The sequence below is a fragment of the Octodon degus genome, unplaced genomic scaffold (genome assembly GCF_000260255.1).
Source record: "Octodon degus isolate 3935 unplaced genomic scaffold, OctDeg1.0 scaffold00334, whole genome shotgun sequence".
NCBI classification, from domain to species: domain Eukaryota; kingdom Metazoa; phylum Chordata; class Mammalia; order Rodentia; family Octodontidae; genus Octodon; species Octodon degus.
Genome location: NW_004524910.1, coordinates 84,560 through 92,463, shown reverse-complemented (window position 1 = coordinate 92,463; position 7,904 = coordinate 84,560).

Here is a 7,904-nt window from a genome sequence, read left to right as displayed (position 1 = left end):
CTTATTCATTCTTTCTTGTGTGTGCTTCTATTCCACTTTAAGCTCTGTGATAGACCATGAGGACACAATGGCGAAAGAAAAAAATGTTCTAACAGAAGTAGAAAGTAGGTTGACACTTGAAGTAATTAAGAGCTAGGGAGATATCTCAGTGGTCTAAGCATCTGCCTGGCAAGTGCATGGTCCCGAGTTAGATACCTAGAACTGCATGTCCTGCAGGCCATGGAACCCCAAGTATGCTGTGCCAGCCCTGAGACTGGGTATGGTGGCTCATGCTTATAATCCCAGCACTAAGGAGGCTGAGATAGGAGGATCATTATGAGCCCAAAGTGTGAAGGGAAACCCTGTATCAAAAAAGAGAAAAAGATATTGAAGTAATTAGACAGGTGAAAAATTTTGATTAGCTATGAAGATCAGAAATTATGGAGGGAAAGGAGGCTGAGAATCAAGAGAAGTAAGGATATGAAAAAGGAATTGAAAGATGATTGTCACAGATGGAGCATACAGTGGCACAATGAAAAAAGCATCAAATAAGAAAGTAAGGCCATTTTTATCAATGGAATAATTAAAAGTTGTGAATTTTCTATCATAAAAAGTCATGGATATGGGGACAGGGATATAACTCAGTGACATAGCACCTGCCTACAAGCTGGAGGCCCTGAGTTTGATTCTCAAAAAAAGGTATGGATATGTAAATAGTTTTATAATGGCATTTTAGTTTACTCAATGGTAGATTTTCAGTTTTTAGTGATTTTGTCAGAGGAATGGTACTTACAAATAAAACATATAAGAAACAAAGCCAGTTGAATAAATATTCAACCTCAACTGCAATCTTTTCATTCTGAATGACATATCCATTACCAGTTTCTGATTTTTTACTTCCTTACCATATTTTGATTTCCTCTAGATTAAGAACTAAATTAATCTGTTCAAGACCTGCAACAATGTTTGACTACTATATATAGCCTTCAAATTGTCCAGAGTAATTCCAGTTTAAATATTATATTCTCTCCAGCTTTTATTTTTAGTTATTTGATTGAGGCCAATATCATGACTTAATTTTTCATATCTGCTTTAATATTTTCTAACACGGCAAGACAAGAAATCGTAACACTGCAGATCCCAGGTAGTGTATATGCTTATATTCTTCCCTATCTGATGGATGTACTTCTCTGATACTTTTTTGATTTGTATGTTCTAAATTTTATTTCCAACTGAAAATGATAACTGTAAATGTTTCTGGATATTATGTGGTATTTTGATATATATTTCTAGTGTGAAATGATCAAATCAGGATTGCTGAGGACTAGCTTACATGGTAGAGAATAAGTAGTGATTAATATTAGTAAACTGATATAAAAATAAATTGAATTGGGAGTCGTCCTAGGCCTAAGTGACTTGTGGTAAGGTCCACAACCAGCTTATAGACAGGTAAAGCCTTATGCTAAAGGCCAGGACCAAAACTAGCAAGTAGTTTATGAAAGTCCTGGTACTTCAAAGCAAGAGAAACACTATAGCTGAGTGCTTCAACGCCCAAATTTCATCTAACTCAGTAGTCTCAGGTAGCAGATCATCAAGTTACTACTTAACCGTGATCTGTTCCTGTGTGCTTTTACAAAAATACTTTGTTCTTCAAATCCTTGACCTTTACCTGCATCAGCCACCCACCCCATCCCTTGCTGCGGCCCACCAGCACACTCTTTAATCAAGCTAATAAAGGTCAGCAACACTGTGCCTTGTGGTCTGAGTCCTTCTTTAGGCTCTGTCCATCTTGGTTGCCCTTTTAACTAAAATATATATCTTGCCTGTGCTTTGTTTTTATTTATTTATCTATTTATTTATTTATTTGTATTTAGGACAGGGTATTCAGGGTCTCACTATGTAGATTGGACTCGAAGTGATCCTCCTGTTTACAGCCTCCCAAGTGCTGAGAGTACAGGGGCACCACCACACCCATTCTTAATCGCTGTCTCAGTGTGCCTTGGGGCCTGGGCAGGCATGGCAGGCCAGGGGCTCAAACTCCTGGCCCCTGCGTCTACCAAATTGTCATTGCTTTATTCCTTTGCTATATCTCTGGGCAGGATAAAACCAAGGTCAGAAGCCCGATATAGGATAGTTAACGAAATCTAACACTTCACACTATTTTTGTGAATAAAAAAATTTGTACTCAAAGAAAACATTTAAAATCTAATATTTTTGCAGTTTTGAAAATTATAAAGTGCGGTCATTTTTGTTATAGTCACCATTGTGTCTACTAGAACAGTAACGCTTATTCTTTTACTTATTGTCTTTAGAATTGGAGAAATCCATTCACTATGGATGAAAATGGGGACATTATTCTACTGGAGACTGATTCACACACTAGTGACATGAGGAGGAAGGCAAGATGGGTTGCATTTCATTAGCTGATGTGAATTAAGGCAGCACAAATTATGAAGACAGCGGCTTCTGCTCATCAGCCCTGCAGCAGTAGCAGTACTGACTTTCCCCACTGTGGTAAAGACAAGGAGATTTTAGAGCTGAAAGTTGTTTCTGGGGATCAGCCTGAATCATTTTCTTCCTGTCCTCTAAAACAATTTTCAAGAGCCAAAGTCTCTTTCTACCTAAGTAGCTCAAATAGAATCTATGATTTGTAACAGAATATTAATAAAAGTTACCACAGGAGATTTATCATTTGCTCTGAACCTTGATTTTCTTGTTTGAAAACTGAGAATAGTAGTAATACTTTATAGGGTTATTGGAAGTGTTATATTAGGTAACAAAAGCTTTAGTCTTGGTTTTCTGTAAGTAGATTCCTATATATTCATGTATCTCCTTATAGATTGCTGTAGGACAGTCTCAACTATTAAAACAGAGATGATATTAATTGTCTCATTGATTGAGAAACTGGGTTACATGTCATAATAATTCAAAAGGTTTTGGCTTGAAACATTGGAAACATAGTACTTTAATTCCTAATTCTGGAATACCCTAGGTTGTAATGTTTCAGTTACTAATATCCAAAATAATAAAACTAATGAACATTGGAAAGTAGACTTCCTCATAAGCACACATGGAACAATAGTATATATTGGTAGCATTACCAGTTATAGTAGTGGCTGTACTTTTAGTTTAATTTTATAATTATTTCATCTTCTTTTATATTAATAAAATGATTACTTGAAAGAATAAATTGATATATGATTTGTAACTGCTTTTGTAAAATTTAATTCACAATTTAAAAACAGACTTTGATTTTCCTCATGAATTTTCGAGCAGAAAATATGTTTACGTGGATGTTATAAAGACAACACCAAGGTTCTTCTTAGCTCCCTCTCAAGATATTTGAGTTGGTCTTTTCTTGAATGTAGTAGCAGCATTTAAAGGAGAATAGAAAAATATCTTTAGATATTTTACAATGACCTTCAGCTGCTGCTACCTTCCTGGATGTTATCAAAGAGAGTTCTATACATGGGTAATGTTGTAAGTGAAAACACTTTTTGTTATACTCTTGCTCTGTCTCCTCAATCCCCTAACTGTGACCAGGCCTGGAACAACTCCGAGACTTGGGTCATTTCATGTGCTTTGGACTAGTTCTCTGACCTTGGAAAGCCTAAGCAGTCACTTTATCTTTTCCCTTAGACCCATAGTTTCATTGTAAGCTTCAAGGTCTTAACACTGTGATGGTAACAGGAAACATGAAAGACAAAGACAGAGGAAAGAAGTTACCCTCTGTCAGACATACTGTTAGCTGTTTGTTCTGTGTGTCCTTCACCTTGCCTATTACTGTTCTTTTCTTTAAATTCTGGCTTTTTTTTCTTAGCTAAGGACAGATATTCCTCCTCCTAAGTCTCTCCCTCAGGCTATTCTCAATGGCTATTCATTGAGAAAAGAGAAGAACAATGTAAGACAATCCATAAGGAGGAATCAATAGGATTCTCCTTAAGATATGAAAAAGACAAACTTAGATTACACAGAAGATATAACTTTTTAAAGTTACTTTACCTATCAAAGCTCAAGTTCCTAGCCTATATACACATATGTGCTTTTTACAGTTAGATGAAAGGAGTGGAAATGCTTGTTCTCCTGAGAGCTTACTATGAGTTATCAATACAAAAATGTATTTTAATACAGGGTCTACAGGTCCTACAGAGTCTCACTATGTAGAACAGATTGTAGTGATTCTGTTTTCAACCTCCCAAGTGCTGGGATTACAGGCATGTGCCATTATGCCCATTCTCAATTGCTGTCTCAGCAAGCCCTGGGGAAAGGGTCAGCACAGCAGGCCTAGCATCAAATCCCAGGCCTCTGCATATGCCTAAGCAGGTGCTTTATTCTGCTGAACTATCAGGATGGTCCTAACTGGTTGCTTTTTTTGTTTTATTTATTTTTTTCCAGTGTTTTGATCCTATTGCCAGGATCACCTCAAATAACGTGAATATCTGAAAGAAAGTGGTCAGATATTAAGATATAGTAGTTATATATCAGAAAGAGCAGAGGGGAAATAAAGGTTTAGGTTTAGGATTAGAATCAGCTACTGATTTTCCCTCAACTTTTGCTGCTCTTCTCTTTCTCTTGTTTTTTCTCTGTTGACCTATAAAGATCACTAGGGAGATTTCTCTAGCTTTTTGTTGTGGTTCTCGGACCTCTTATAGCATATGTGAACCAGATCCCTCAGGATATAGCTTTTAAAGAACAATCATCTCTATTGAATAATGGGCTCATTGTACCATGGAGCCATCCAGCTGAATTTCTCTCTAGTGAAGCTGAGGGAGGAGTCAACATGTAAAATCAGTCCTTAGCAGAGAAGCAGAGCAAACAAGAGGGAGGGAGTTCAGCAGCAAGAGAAGATTGTAAAGAGACACCCTGTAAACAGGTAAATACAGAAAAACCATACACAAGCAGAAAAATCTCTCTCATATTTGGCTTTATCCAACAGGGAAATCCAGCAGGCCTAGAAAAAGCTGCATATTTTGGCTTTAAAATTTTTATCATATGTACAAATTGCTTGTTCTTTGAATCAATGATGCAATAAAATTATTCCCTATTATTTACCTGGATCCTAGAGTCTCTGCCAGTGAAAACAATTAAAGTTCTGGAACTTGTGAACTTCATAGAGAAGTTTTCTAGGATTACTTTATGTTATTCTAATGTCCATAGTCTATTTCTTTTCTCTTTCTCCTCTAGGTTACTTTTTAGGTGGCCGAGGCAAGGATTCATGATGTGATGTTGGGTATGTTCTCCAGGACACCTCTCCACAGATCTGACTGCGAGACAACTGAAACAAGATCTCCAAGCCAGATCCAACCAAGATGACCTACTGTACCGGGTTCTCAAAGAGAAATTCAGTGTGATGAGACATCTGGCCTTAGTCAAACACCGCAAATCATTTACATATTGAATGCTGAACATGTACTAGGATGTGTGCTAGCTCCTAGAGATTAAAAGTAAGTTAAAATAGAATAAATTGAGAGTTCAAATATTTTGTAGTAATGATAAGAAAAATGATACATGTAATGATATGCTGCTATATTACCCAAAATGTTGTATAACTGGAAGCGGTACTGAAAAATAGGTTGAGGCAATGCACAGAAAGTAGATGGTAAGAGTACATGGCTAGGACTGATGTGTTGGGGATAATGAAATCTGAATAGACACTTTCCAGATAGCAAGTGCTAGAATTTAACGTAGAAAACAGTATCTGCAACACAGCGTTGAAGGTGCCTGTTAAATGGAAGAACTGCAGATTCTTTAGTATAGCTGGAGTATGTGAAACAGCAAAGAGGTTATGATATAAAGAAATCTTGGGATCTGTTCATTAGGGAACCACTGCAATGTAAAGAGTTCTAACTTGCAGGCAGCCAGTGATAGATTTAGGCATGAGAACAATATATTCAAATTATTATTATTATTATTTTTTTTTTTTTTAGCAAATTCACTCAGTCTGGAGGGAAGGATACTGTTCAGTTTTTGTGAATGTTGGTTGTCTTAAATGTGCTGCTTTGGTCAGCCTCTTCATGGGTCCCAGTCTGTTGCAGTGCACATCCATTACTGCTTTGCTAAGACTAGGACTTTTGATTTTCTTTTTACTTTTGACTTGCACCCTAGTTAAACTCCTTCCTTTATTTGGACTGTTTTCCTATCTTTCAGAATTTGCCTCTACTTTCTGCTTGAAAAATCCTATTTCTCTTGAGTAGCATATTCTGAGTCAAGCATATCAGTTCTTCAATTCAACAGGTGACCCTCTGTTGGAGCTAACATTCTACTCCTAAAACAAATCTAGTTGGGCATGATGGTGCATACCTATAAACCCAGCTACTTGGAAAGCTGAGACAGGGAGATCATAAATTTGAGTCCAGCTTGAACATCTGGGCAAGACCCTATATCAAAGTAAAATAATAAAAGGACCGGAGATTCAGTGCAGTGGTAGGATTGCCTAGCATATATGTGACCCTGGGTTCAAACCCAGATACTGCAGAGCAAAAACAAAATGTGAAACCCCAAAATCTTTCAGAATTAGGAAACGAGTGGCCCAAAACAAAATGGGTTGTGTGAGTTCACAAAATATATTTGAAGACACATATGAGGTTTCAACTATAGGTGATTGAAGAGCATCTCACATATTAGGATGCCTGAAATACAATATAGAAGGTGGGGGCAGCTTATACATGAAAATCAACTAAACCAATTAAATTTTAAGCATTTCAGATTGATTGTAAAAACTCAAGCTAGGTGAAAAGACTAAATTGAAAGGTGAAGAGTTTGGACAAAAAATTTGACAGAAGAACCTTTATTAAAGGTCCCACTTAAGGGAGCAGGATGGTGGCAAGATGGGAAAGAACAGAAAATGTATATAAAATAATACCTGAGGTATGAAGTAGAAGTTTGGTAGTGGGTTGAGAGAGGGGTAAGAATCAATAATTTTAAAAAAAATATTGTTTCATAATGGATAGAAATAATTTTTGGGTAAACAACCTTGTGCTATAATTCCATCTTTTCTAAGTTTTACTCTTGTAAAATTGAGTAAATTATGTACCCTATTATCTATAATGTGGGAAAAGTGATCCTACCTTGTTAGGTTGTTGTAAGTTAGGTCTTACATCTGGAAAGGCACCAGAACAAATTCCATCATATAATAAATACTCAGTTAATAATGATGATGGCTAGAGATTATACAAGCTTATAGATAACAAAGGCAAGGAGGCAGAATAGAAATGATGATGATCAAATAGAAAAACTGGGAGAGTGTTCAGCAAGGAGGGCATATTGATTTCTGTGGCTCTCATTCCTATACCAGAAACAGTGGCATATATACAGAAATACATGTAATGTTTAAAGCAGTTCATGCCTAACCATCTATGCAAAGTTTCAAGATAAAAAACTTAATTTTAAAAAACCAAGCTGACTATGACCCCTGGCCAAAATGAATGGAAAAGTGGGGACCTCAGTTTTCCAGCATTAAGGAACTGAATTTTGAAAATAGTGTGAATGCATACAGTGTGTTTTACTCTGGGACCTTTAAACTATTTATTCCTTGTGTCTGGAAAATTCTTCTATCAGAGAGTGAGATGGCTAATGCCTTCCCCTCTTGATGACAACTCAATAAGCCCTGTGCCTACCATTTTTTACAAATATTAACCTAAGATTTGGGAGGTAGCTTGACGGTGAGTGCTCCCCTGTTATTTACCAGGTCCTGCATTTAATCCTCAGTACCACAAAAAGAAAACTATGAGCTCTGCCTGCTCTCCTGATTTTCCTTGCTTTGATTTATTTTCTCCATCCACATTATCAATCCCCATACTTACATCCTTATTTATTGTTTATTGGCTGTTTCTCTCCCCTAGGATATAAGTACTTAAGATCAGGTATCTTTGTCTATTTTTTTTTTTTAAATTTTATTTATTTATTTATTTATTTATTTATTTATT